The sequence below is a fragment of the Coenobita brevimanus genome, chromosome 40, assembly GCF_032717465.1.
Source record: "Coenobita brevimanus isolate Jiangsu-jjx chromosome 40, ASM3271746v2, whole genome shotgun sequence".
NCBI classification, from domain to species: domain Eukaryota; kingdom Metazoa; phylum Arthropoda; class Malacostraca; order Decapoda; family Coenobitidae; genus Coenobita; species Coenobita brevimanus.
This window is the reverse complement of record NC_136993.1, coordinates 53,157,939-53,170,258: the sequence shown is the minus strand read 5'-3', so window position 1 is coordinate 53,170,258 and position 12,320 is coordinate 53,157,939. Positions and strand designations below refer to the sequence as shown.

Sequence of the window (12,320 nt, the reverse complement as noted above, 5' to 3'; positions counted from 1 at the left end):
CTGTGAACGTCGTGCCTAGAGAGTAAATGTAGAATAAAGTGATGGTTATTGGGAGAGAAGGGGATTCCCAGTGTGATGTTACAGTGAATGGAGACAAACTGGAATTGGTGAGAGAGTTCAAATGCCTGGGAACCGTGATAGAAAAGAGAGGAAAATAATTATACAAAAGAAGTTGAAAGTAGAGTGACACAAGGAAGAAAAGTAGCTGGTGCAATGAAGGCCTTGATAAGAAACAGAGACTTGTGTGTTGCATGTGCACGAGGCTTGCATGAGGGAGTGTTGGTGCCAACTTTAACTTATGGATATGAGACTATGGTGTGGCATGAAAATGAAAAGTCAAGAGCAACAGCAGTGGAGATGGGACTGCTGAGGAATGTATGTGGGGTACAGAGGGTAGATAGGATACGAACTAATGTGAGTCGTGAAAGATGTGGAGTGATAAAGTCGGTGAACACCAGAACTGAAGACACTGTACTGAGATGGTATGGTCATATGGAGAGAACGGATAACAATACGTGGTCAAAAAGGTATACCTGAGCAAATTTGAAGGAGGGAGTAGGCATGGTAGGCCAAGGAGAAGGTGGAGAGATATGGTGGATGAATATGTGAGGAAGAGAGGTTTGGAAGTCGGTGAGGCTAAGGAACTGACGAGATCGAGCTGGCTGGATGAATGTTGTGAGGAGAAGTGCATGGTTAGGGATTTGGCATCCCTTTTTAACGTGGCAGTGTCTGGATTAACTCAATCTAATACATTTATGTGAAGTAACAGAACGTAGTGAATGTTTTTGGCATATCCGATACAGCCGGGATTCCGTGGGCTTGAATGATGAGTGAATGGAAGCATGGCCCATTGGATTGGGCAAATTTGGGCTGTCAGGAAATTGCTACTCCTAACCCTGCCCTTGGATGGGAAAGGATGTATGGATGATGATGATGAAATTTAGCGTTTGTCTTGGGTGACTCCAGTACAAATTTCCTGTTGGCCAATTCTAATCTGAGCGTCATGTCCAGGTTACTGGTACATAGGTTTTGAAAGAGGAAACATCGACCAATAACGGGAACATGACGTGCAGGCCCCTCTCTCTGATCTGAGCCAAGATAGCTTTTTTTCACGCACTTGCCTCCGCAAATTGATTGTCTTGGCAAAGCTTATTTTTGGAAGAAAACCAGACCATCTGCGTGGAAACCACCCTGGCCAAACTCTTGGCCTTTCCGTGGGTCATTGTCGTAAGAAGTGTAATGTAGCTTTTGATAGCATGATATGGTTGATTTTCGACTCCTGTACCCCCAAGAAAATCTGCACTGCTCTAAATACTGTATTAGCAATCCTGTTGGCAAACATGACGTGTTCACTCTCGTCTACAGCCAGGTTCCGTCTTCCTTCATTATCGAGAGAGAGAGAGCTCAATGAGTAAGCTTGAATATCACTAAAATCAAGACTGGGTGGTATACTTTACGCCAAACAAGGGTCGGTCAGTTTTCCACCAGTTGGTGGTATGTTGAGCAAAAATACATCAGTAATATATTTATTAGAAATACTGGATTCAACCTGACAGTGCCGGTCAACATGAGGAAAGCTACCAACCATAATGGATAAATAATGTGAGTCAAGGAAGTGCTCCCCCCACTGTGGGTAACTTGCCATGATGCAACCGGTGGGTAAACTGAGATGCTTTTTTGCATGCAGAAGCTTATACAACATCGAATACATGAGGGCGTAGCCTCTTACATATTTCCTCTTCTTTGCATTTCTTCTCTGAGACTGTTTTGTTTTCCTTCGTGTTCTTTTCACCCTCTTTCAGTTAGGAGGAGGATTCCGTTTCACCCCTTTTTTTTTCCTCTTACCCCCCCTCCTGACATGACTTTATCTCGCACTTCCTGTACTGCTCTGATCCCTCATTGCTTTAACAAAGACGTGAAATTTTTGCCAGCTAAAACATCATCCGCTACATTCTGAATGAGTTTTAACACAGAGAGGAGAGCGTTGTCAATGACAAAAGGGGCGGCTTTTTTAGCCAGCCCTGCCAGTAGTCCTAATATCCCCTTTCCTCGTGGAGAGGGTTTGGCCAGTGAGCACCCAGTTGGAGGCTTGGCAAATAATTTTAGGAAATCTTCCTCACTGGGTTGGTGCAACGGCACCTTCATTCTGAGGGCGGTGGGGCGTAACTGATGAAATATCTCAGAAGTAATGGTATTTATTTGGATCTAAAATGCAAGACGCATGTGATGCTCTGGTCTCTTTGGAAGTAAACGGGCTCTTCATTTTCATCTCTTAATTTTATGGCTATGGATTCAGTGTGATGAGAGGAGACACTCTTGTAAATGACTGCAGTATCATTATTCGCTGTGGAGGATGGTAGGGCAAAGATATCGAACATATTTAAAACTGATTGCCAAATTACTTCTTTCAATAATATATGTATACACATACACTGCAGTAGCAAAATTTCGTCTTAGTGGCGAGGCAGGTGCATACTGAGGCTTACGCCCGAGATCCCCCTCTGAGGGAAGGCTTCTTCGGGTGCATTGAATCACCGCTGCTGGTGCTGCCTCCACTGCCGGTGACGGTGCCACATCTGCCGCCAGTGCCACTGGTTCCTCCGGTGCAGCCCCGTCCCCCTCTTCCGATCTCCTCCATACTGTTGTTGTTGTTGTAGGTGCCGCTGTTGAGGCCTCAGGTGTACAGACTGTTGCAGACAGTACTTCTCAGTCAAAGGGCTTGTATACTGTCAATGTTTCACCTTGTTCAATGCCTAGGAACTTTGCCAATCCGTACCCCAACTTCAGTTTAATAGTTTAATAGTGCAATATATATCTTGTGGATAACATATTCCCTCTTTCCAGTACACAGTAACTCTGTCAAAACGCGGAGATTATTCAAAGAGCCCCTCCTCATCGAAGTATTTTAGGTAGTTATCTCTCATCCCCCTCATTAAGTCATTGGATATCTCTCTGTTCAAGACCTTGATGGCGAATTTCACATCGTCATGATATAGGTCCGACATAGGTCTGTAAACACAGAACTTCTGTTCAGTGTTATCATTCCGTTTGATACCATAAAATGTGATCCCACTGTCAGGGTTATCTGTAATTAAGGCATAATGTTTTGTTTTTTTGTTGCTACAGGTTTCCATGGTTTACATGTAATTATTGGTACCACTTTTTTGATGGTATGTTTGTATCGTCTTTATATGTGTCATTTTTCTCCAACTCATCATTTTGGTTTTGAGGCTGATGCATGTTATTGGCATTTTGTTGATGTAGTTTGATTGTTTCTTTATATTGTTAATTATTGATGAGGGGGATAAAAGTAAGTAAGTAGAATAGAAAGCGAAGTTTTGCACTTAGTTTCAGCCTAAGCTTTAACTATGTAGTCTATAATTTTGATAGAAGCCAAAGGAGAGGCTAATCACTGTTAATGATTGAATTGAAGTTACCTTCCTATCAAGAGAAGAGCTTCTTTGGTGTAAGTATAACACGATACATTTTCGCTGTATAGTTAAAATATTTTTTTAGAAGCTAAGCACTTTTAGATGAATTCATCTCTTTCGCAACTTCAACGCGATATTCTACAATTATAAAAGTAAATATTAAAGAATGAAAGTATAAGGGTTAAAATAAGGAAAATTTTTATAAAGGATTTAAAGTTCCTATCACTAATTATTTGATGTAGTTTAGACGAGTTTATTAATGTTTGGAAGAGTCCTTGACCTCCTCTGATTTCGGATCATCCCTTATCGATTATTTTAGAGTAGTTTTGACCTAAATTAAGGCTAGATTTGGATATGTTAAAGGTGGAGAGGAATGGGAGGAATCATATAGAGCCTGAAAATACTACTAGAGGGTAAAAGTTGAGTGAGTTTAGCTTGAAGTTTACGTTTATGATGTTGAGTAGGTAGCCCATTAGTCCTCCGAGGATTCTGATTGTTAGTACTAGATTTTTTATAAGGGGAGAAAGGCAAATAACATAGGATTCGGGAAAGATTAATCAAGATAGTAATGCTCCCCTAAGGATGGCTCCTCTTCTAAGGGCTAGTATGGGGGAAGTTATAATAGAGGATGAGTCGTCAATGTTTCTGAACCTGGCTAAGTTAAATTCTCCGGTTATAGAATAGAAAATTAAGCGGAAAGTGTAACATACTGTTAATATGGTTGCGAAGATGTAAAGGAATAAAATTAAAGTATTGATTCATCTTATGAAAGCAATTTCTAGGATAAGATCTTTAGAGTAGAATCCTGCTAGAAATGGAGTTCCACATAATGGCAGGTTTGCTAGGTTTATGCATATACAGGTTAATGGCATAGAGGTTACTAATCTTCCTATCAGTCGAATATCTTGGTACTCTTTTACATTATGAATTATGGCTCCGGCACATATAAATAGAAGAGCTTTGAATAGACCATGAGTAAGAAGATGGAAGAATGCAAGGTCTTTAAACCCTAGGGCTAGGATTCTTAATATTACTCCGAGTTGGCTAAGGGTTGATAGGGCAATAATTTTTTTTAAGTCATATTCAAAATTAGCCCCTAGTCCTGATATAAATATTGTTAGGGAGCTGAATAGTAGTAGGGCTGGTAAAATTGTTTCGGATAGTGTGGGTCTAAATCGGATGAGAAGGTAGACTCCGGCTGTAACAAGGGTTGAGGAGTGAACTAGTGCTGATTCTGGTGTTGGGGCGGCTATGGCAGCAGGTAGTCAGGCGGAGAATGGGATTTGAGCTCTTTTGGTTATTGCTGCTATAACGATAAGTCTTTTTATTAATAGCGTGAAATTGTCATCCAGGTAAAATACGTGGAAAATGAAATTTCAGCCTCCTTCAATGAATATTAAGGCAATTCTTAAGAGAATTGCTACATCTCCAACTCGATTAGATAAAACGGTTAGTATTCCGGCGTTTGCGGATTTCTCGTTTTGATAGTAAATTACTAGTGCATAGGATACCAATCCTAAGCCATCTCACCCTAAAAGAATCCTAATTAAATTAGGGCTGATAATTAGGAAGATTATCGATAAGACGAAAGCTAGAACTAAGTATATAAATCGGTTTAGGTTGGGGTCCCCTTCTATGTATCTTCCTCTATAAAAGAGTACTATTGCTGAAATGAATATAACGAATCCTATGAATATTAAGGATATTCAGTCGAAAATGTATGTTGCAACGATAGAAGATGAGTTGATTCTTAGGATTTCATTCAATAATATAGCATGTTTTGTCAAATAAGCATAGAAGAGACATGAATAATGAGATTAGAGAGAAAAATATTAAGAAAACTATTCTTGTTAGGTGTATTGAAATTTTTCAAATCATGGTTTAGGATAAGATTTTTATTTTTTTAGCTCCACAAACTAACGTTTTAGTAATAAACTACCCAAACGAGCTAAGTTGTAATATAGTTAAAATATATAAAAGTGGTATAAGGGGGAGGCGGTGGCTCAGTCGGTAGAGAGTTGGCCTGCAGTCCTAACGGACCCGGATTCAAATCCCACTGGGGCAGGGAACAGTTTAAGGATTTGAATTTCAAAAATATCAGACTTTACTGATCTACCAGGAGACCCGCCGACATGTCGTAAAAATAACCCCGCTAATACCAATACACCAGTCCTGTATGAGACAGCCCTGGCATTTATTCAGTAGGGACGGTGGGTGTTAGCGCCGAAGTGGTGACATGTAGAGGTATATGGTACGTAGGAGGACTACTGGGCCTTGAAAGCAGGCTACAAAGCCTATGCCCAGAGTCGGTCACAAAAAAAAAAAAAAAAATAGAGGTTAGGTATAATTAGGTTTCTTTTTAGAATTAAGATGTTTAGGGGAATTCAATGAAGTCTTAAAACTAAGTATTCTCGTACTTTTCCTGAGCAACAAGAATAGAGAGATCTGGAAAATACGCCGTGTTGCCTAAGTGAGTATAGATAGAGGGTGTAAGCTGCTCGGAAAAAAGATAGTAACCTAATCCTTAGGGCAGTTAGTTTGTTTCATCTAATGATTCTTATAATTAGATTGATCTCTCCTAATAAATTAATGGAAAGCGGTGCGGCCATGTTACTGATTCTTAGTAAGAATCACCATAGTGCTATTCTTGGCATGAAGTTTAATAAGCCTTTATTAATTAGAAGACTTCTTCTTCCAGTTCGTTCGTACACTATGTTTGCAAGGCAGAATAACCCTGAAGAACATAGACCATGGCCTACTATTACAACAACAGTACCGTTTATTCCTCATCATCCAAAGATTAGGAGTCCACAAAGTACTAATCTTATGTGAGCTATAGAAGAGTAGGCGATGAGGGATTTTATGTCTACTTGTCGTAGACAGATAACACTGACAAAGAATCCCCCTAGGATTCTTAGCCTCACTCATAGTCATCTTAGATTCTTGTTTATTTCGGTAAATAAGGGTAAGATTTGGATTAAGCCGAAGCCTCCTAATTTTAGTAAAATTCCAGCTAAAATTATTGATCCTGCTACGGGAGCTTCAACGTGTGCTTTAGGTAGTCAAAGGTGGAATAAGTATATAGGTAGTTTTACAATGAAAGCTATAATAGAGGAGACGAATCAAATAAGAGATAGGATTCTTAGGTTAATTCTTTGATAAAGACCTCCAATAGTGAGTGTTCCGTTTGTTTTATAGATGTAAAGTAAGGAGGCTAGGAGCGGGAGGGATGCAAATGGGGTGTAGAACAATATATAAACTCCTGCTTGAATTCGTTCGGGTTGGTATCCTTAACCTAAGATTAGAATTAGGGTTGGGATTAGGGAAGCTTCAAAGGTAATATAAAATAGCAGGTAGTTTATAGATCTAAAAGTTAATACTAGAAAAATTAATAGAGCTAAGTTAACTAATAAAAATAGTCTGGGAAAATTTGAGGTGAATGTAATTTTTACTCTGGATAAAACAATAAGTGCCATGATTCAGATGCTTAGTAGGATCAAAATGTAGCTTAAGTAGTCTGTACGTAATCTAAATCCTAAGTTGTATATGAAGAAGTCGTGATTATATAAAATGGCGAATAAAAATGATACAGCTAAGATTCCTGTTTGAATTAAAGACCAGTCCTTTACAAATGTCATTAATATAAGAAGTATAAATAGGTATTTTAGCATTCTAATCTATTAAAGGCTCTGAAGTAATCGTTTCCGTGGGAGCGAACAATGGAGACCAGGAGAGCTAGACCCAGAGCGCCTTCTCAGGCAGCTAGGACTAGGAAAAAGAGAGAGAAAAATAATTCGTTTCCGACTGAGGAAAGGCAATTATATATTAAGAAAAAGATTCCGAGTATAATGAATTCTAATCTTAAGAGGGTGTTTAATAAATGTTTTCGGTTTGAACCGAAAGCTCATAGTCCTCTGAAAATTATAGTGAATGCAATAAATAAGAACAAGTTATTTAAAGTTAACATTAGTTTTAATAGTTTAAATAAAAACTCTGGTCTTGTAAACCAGTAATGAAATTTTTTTCTTGAAACACCAAGAGATTGGAGTGATAATGTATGGTCTTCCTTTTATTATTTTGTTTTCTTTGATTTTTATGCGTTTGAGTCATCCTTTGTCGACAGGTCTTGTACTATTAATTCAAACGGTTTTAATTTCAATTACTACTGGGTTGTTTGCTAGGAGTTTATTAACCCAACTTCGTGTTCTCTAGTAAGATCGAAATGAAGAAAGGGGAATAGTCTATTTTCAAATGAGTGGTTTTGGTTATGAGGGAATGTCCCAGTCACCATAGCTTCTCAGAAACACATAAGTATCAGACCTCTTCATTGTGCATCACACCTTAGAATAACTCCAGACCAAAACACAGAGGGGTATAAATTTATACTGCTCCATTTTTTTTTTTTTTTTTCGGGGGGAGGATGGGTACAGTGAGTTAATGCTCACTACATATGTTCTTCTTCTTCTTTTTCCATTCTTGGGAAAAGGAATCATCATTACTGCACTCCAGCTTTCGTTTCTTACTGTCCTCCTCCTCCTCCTCCTCCACCTGCTCCATTTCTTTTGCACCTTCAATATCCAACTCCTTGTCCATTCTCTGGCTAGGCTCAGCAAATTCCATGGGTTTGTCGAATGTCTTCTCCATGGCTAGTGCAGTTCATCTTCATCACTTTCTGTGTCCCCGACAGTGGTTTCCTTCATGACTCTGAGATATTGCGCATACAGACGCATATCCTGGAGTAAGTTTTCCGAGGGGGAAGTTAACACCACTTCTATTTCATCCCGGTGCACATCTTCAGCAACTCTGCGAATCAGCGGATGATAGTGTTTGGCAAACTTTTGCTTCCTGCAGTGTTTTCTTCACACAAATACCGCTATTCATGGAGAACATCACTGTTCGCAGATCATTTTTCCTGGACTTCAGAAAACCAGTCAGTCACCCCAGGCCCTTGGCACAATACTGTTGGCAATCCTCTCGAGTATTGCTTTTCAGTCCCAGGACAGAATCTGCATCGGTCTCGAGTGGTGATTGTAATACTTGGACATTTCATTGTCTTCTGTGGGGCATCCAGTAGCATACTGCACCACAATTCCAGCAAACCAAGGATCCTCACCGATGTTTTTGACAAGGAAAAGACTCCCCGGCTTGATGCAGCTTTCTATGGTACAATGGTTTAAGTTGTACAGATGCTGCCGGCTTTTGAAGAAATTGAGCTGGGGGTATTTTTTCTGCGGCTCCTTCACATAGCCGAAGGCATTGCAGGCAGTAGAATCTATCCCCACCATGAGACAGCAAGTCTTCTTCCTGTAATCTTCGTCTGCCAGGTGAGCGGGGTCTCTTAGCTTGAGAGGGTGAGTGTTCATGGTGAGGTGAGGACAGGTGAGGTATGATGCGGCCAAGAGGTTCTGTGGGGACTTTTATCCCCAGTGCATTCGGGGGGCAGGGTTAGGGGTGGGTGGGGACCCGGGGAGGGGCGTGGGGTGGGTGGTTAACAGTAAGTCACCCAAATGCTGCTTAATACTCAGCTTTTCCTTTCAGATTGCATTTTCAAAAACTTTGGGGGAATGTTGGCGGTATCTAGTAACTTCTTAAGGCACGGGATATCCAAGCCGAGGGCGCGATGGGAGGCTTTGGGCATACCCAGCACAGATATTATTTCAAGGATATTTTCCAGTCACTGGCAAAATTGAAATCCTTGAGGTGTCCCATTCCACCACCAGTGTATTTTCAAACATAGAGAGAAGAGAATCGGTTTAATCCCGATGACTTGGGGGAGTGTACAGGTGGAGTAAGTGCTGGAGGGGGGGTTTCCCAACCTTTACTGTTTTTTTTTTTTTTTTTTTTTTTACTTTTTCTGCATGGATAAGAAAATTCTGGCATGGGGCCTTGGGATCAAAAGATATTCTTTTAACATTGCGTTACTAACCCACTGATGAGAGAAGCAGCCAGGGGCAATAGCACGCTCAAAATTGCTCCTCCCTTTGGTTTCGAAAGGATGTGTTTCTTGGATTTAATCCCCATTCTTTTACAAGCTACTACCTTGAGCTCCTTTCAGAATTACTTGACTTTTTTCACAAACAGCGGATCTCAGATGGGATTTACTCTCAGAAAGTTGCTGAACAGCTCAGGAATGGTATCTATAAGGAGTTTGGAGAGAGAGGCTATGAGTTTCATTCTTAGCTGGGGTTTCAGGCACTGAAGGAACACTATAGTCTCTTAAGGAGGGGAGAGGGGGCATGTTACATAATTTGAAGATCTTTGGCTACAATCCACGAATTTTCGGATTTGGGATACCAGACCCACCTGACCAAATATCCTTTGTTTCCTCTCCGAGAGTGCGAATGGATGACCCTCACCGGGAATGTCTCTGATATAGATACGTGTACTAATTCTTCCCTGTAAATTATCCCCCGTATGGGTCCATTCTTTAAATCTTTCAACTGGTACGTGTGTAAATCTTCCCGACGCACAACTTTATCTATAACGAATATCTCTTCGGTGTTTTGGATGTGATACCCCCTTTTAAATTTGGACGAGTGGTCAGTTCCCGCAATTCGCACAGCACGTCCTGGGGTTAGCATGAAAATGGTGGGGGGAGCACCAGACCTTGGGGATTTAAACATTTTCCTGAACTGGTGCCTGAATGAAAGAGCATCTTTCGTCGAATGCATTTGCTTAGGTGTCTAACCGGATGTTAGTCCCTTATGGAGGGTATTATTATACCCTTCCTCCAACTCATTTAGGGTGGTGATATACATTCGTGTGTTATTCGCTGTTAAATATCAATGTATTTTACCATTCAGAGTTCGTATGAAGCCCTCAGCCAATGAGCTCTATATCTCTAGAGTTGATGTGCTATAGTCCCGAATGCCCTTATGTGCTAGGTACTTCTGCGGGAATCGGAAAGAAAGTATCAGGAAAAAAAGTAACAGTCAAAAAGTAACAACTTTTCCTAGGTTAGGTCAGGTTAGATTAGGTCAGGTTAGGTTAGGTTAGGTTAGATTAGGTCAGGTTAGGTTAGGTTAGATTAGGTTAGGTTAGATTAGCTCTTTCCCTTACGTTTTTTACTGTTACTTTTTTTCCTGATACTTTCTTTCCGGGAATCACTTCTGCAGGTGTGCATTGGTTAATTCGGTGCCTCTATCACAAAAAGGTGACTGACTCCTTTAGAATCCCTGCTCCCCAGAACCTGTTTAAAGGCTCTGGTGACTGAATGACTAGATTTATTCTTTAAGGGCACAACTGTAACAAACCGGCAAAATGCGTTGATGCAGATTAACAGATATTGAGCATATTTATTAAACCCTTTGTACACGATGATGCATTTGTTGTCATATAGGTGTGGCTGCAATTATGCTCGTTGAAGCTTTTGGTGTCATTAAAGCATAAAAACTTTCATCAGAGGAAAAGTTTTTGGCCAATCGGCATCATTTTTGGAGGCGTCATAGCTTCCCTGCTCCTTGTCAAAAGTAATGAGTTAGCAACTGTGGGTCCTGATACCAGCAAGAGCTTGGACAGGTTATTCAGTACCAAATGAGCTGTGAGTGGGGAAGGTATTCAGCTATAATAATAGTGACAGTGAATCATGTGAATATAGTGTGCATATCTAGTGTACAACGAATTGGTGAAATATGTGCAGTAGCTTAGATGAAGGCAGGAAACTGCCCTACAGTCACAACACGGCATGGGTGCACCATAGTTTTTTGCATTTTTCTCGAAAATTCTAAGGCCTAGGATCACCGTTGTGGGCTCAAATGAAAGCCAATTAAATTCTGCATAGGATGATAAAATAAGAACATGACGGCATGAAAAGTTTTTCACTAGAGCTCCCCGAATAAAAAAGTCTGATGTCTGTCAGAAATGGGTTTTACTTTTTTGCTTATTACTCAAACACCATACCTCGTATCAAACTGGGACTTCCGTTATTCGAAAGCTAATGAAGTTCTCTTTCCAATGATAGTACTGTATAACATGTAGAGATTGAGTAGTAAACATTCGACTTATGATGTTGGGAAGTGAAATGTATGCTCTTGAATGTTTATTAACACAGCCCTAATGTTCGTATAGCGTGTTTTTTTGTGTGTGTTTTTTTTTTCTTATCATATATAGAACAAACATTGACGAATAGGAATATGTGGGTTTTGTGGCAAAATAAATATGTTTGGGTGGTGAAAATAAGCTGAGAATACACATAGTTGGAACGCACGGTGGGCACGGGGGGGGGGAAGGAGAATAGCAGGCACATCATGTCCCACAAAACTTATTAACTTATCCACGTGCGAAAGGGTTAAACTTTGCTAACCAACTCATGTCGCACAAATCACATGTTAGGATAACTTTAGGTTTAGGGGCCAGTATTCTGAGATGAAACTTTTTCTTGGTTAAGTAATGGAGGGTATAGACTCTGTTTCCCTCTAAGAAATTTTTTACCGTATTCATTGTGATGCTCGGGTTCAAGCATTTAGCATCTCAGGATAATTTCTGCACACCCCCATACACTGAGGGTTCATTGGCATCTTTGTATAGTCCTTTTAGGATCGCATTTAATGTTTCCGTTGGTAAACAACTTCAGGATCCAGTCCAACAACTTGGGATCTGAAGGTTAAATAATAGGGTGTGCTGGGGACAACGTCTACAAGCAAATACCCATACCTCTCCTTAGTTGCTTTCTTATAAATGTCCACCATCTGCCTGAAGCCCGCCTTCCCAAACAGCTGTCTCCCTAAACTTTCAATTTGGTTCAAACAACGCATCTTGTGAAGAACAATGTGACTCGAATTAACCCTTACACCGCGGGCTTGTTTTGCTTTGACTTGCGGCTCCCGCGGGCATATTCGCGCTCCGACAGACTCTCTAAAAATATTTGCCAAAAATCAGTTATTAGTCCTA

The 12,320-nt window shown here is 40.3% G+C and overlaps 1 pseudogene; it reads right to left on the bottom strand.

Annotated features, from left to right (window-relative positions):
- Positions 1 to 3,959: 3,959 nt before the first annotated feature.
- On the bottom strand, positions 3,960 to 8,075 carry LOC145397234 (NADH-ubiquinone oxidoreductase chain 5 pseudogene; annotated as a pseudogene).
- Positions 8,076 to 12,320: the final 4,245 nt, after the last annotated feature.